Here is a 1267-nt window from a genome sequence, read left to right as displayed (position 1 = left end):
AGGAGCCAGCCAGCCAGCCAGACGGCCCTGCTGGGAGGAGAGAAACCGGCTGGGCTACCACAGAAAAGCACCCATTCCTCGCTATCCTTTTTTCTCACAGGTTCATGCTGCAGGCATGCTGTGTGCAGCCACATTAATCTTTCCTTGGTGCAAATAGGAAAGGAAGTGGGTGAACGGGTGGGTAGAATATGACATTTGTACAGAGCCCCAAACTTTCGGAGAAACTGCTATTTCTTTCCCTCCATCGAGATTCAAGCCTACGGGGGATTGAGATAGTGCCTCGAAGGTTGCCTGTGCATTGCCCCTCAGTCCTGGCCAAAGGAGGAAACGGCAGGAAGCAATAGGGCCATTCAGGTGATATTCCTTAGAAACTATAAAAGCTTCTGGGTGAGGATTGTTCCCTGGTATGAGGAATTCTGCTCTAGCCAGCTATAGACTGCCGTGCAGGAGTGAGGCGTGAGGCTTTCGCTAGAAAAGACAGGTACAACCTGCTCCTAAATAGTCTTCACTGGAGTTCTGTCAAATCTGGAAGTATTTCCAAAAGTTCAGTGTTATATTAAATGATGCATTCATAGCACAGACAAGGAATCAGCATAACGGTGAAACATGGACTGTGGGGGAGGTGCAGAATCTGGTAATTCATACTGGATTCTAAAAAAAACATGCTCCATTTTAAAAATAAGCAAACCAAGTTGCCAGTCTTCATAGTAAAAGAAAAATTGGGTGGGTGGGGGGGGAACCCAAATCCAAATAGGATGAGCAGTTTACACAAGTTGCTTAAAAATAAGATGGAGCTTGGCTGAAACTTCCACTAGTCAGGGAGGACTTCAAACAATATGCATTCCTTCACATCTCCACAGGTATTTCCTCCCTGAATCCTAGGAGCCCCAAGCCTCCTTTCCTAGCCTGCAAATCCCTCCCCTCCCAACTGCTGTGTTAACTATCCAACACAGCTTCCGGTATTTCTGATCACAGAAAGTTAGAATTGCGAAGCACAGAACTTTAGCCGCCTTGGCCACCTGCCAGCCCCATATTTCCCCTGATTTACCATTTTGAAAAGCCTTAATAGAGACACATCATTGGTATGGAGAAGAGAGAGGATGGTGTGAACACTGTGCACGGTTCCCATCAAAAGCAAGACACACACACACACACCCACCAGAATTATGCCGCCTCAAAAATGCAGAGTTAATTTTTCCTTCATGTTGAATCTTTTGGCCAGTGGTGATTCAGTCTTCCAAACTGCAATGCCACAGCAAAGCAGGAA

This window comes from Elgaria multicarinata, chromosome 18, assembly GCF_023053635.1.
Source record: "Elgaria multicarinata webbii isolate HBS135686 ecotype San Diego chromosome 18, rElgMul1.1.pri, whole genome shotgun sequence".
NCBI classification, from domain to species: domain Eukaryota; kingdom Metazoa; phylum Chordata; class Lepidosauria; order Squamata; family Anguidae; genus Elgaria; species Elgaria multicarinata.
Note: the sequence above shows the minus strand (reverse complement) of the source record.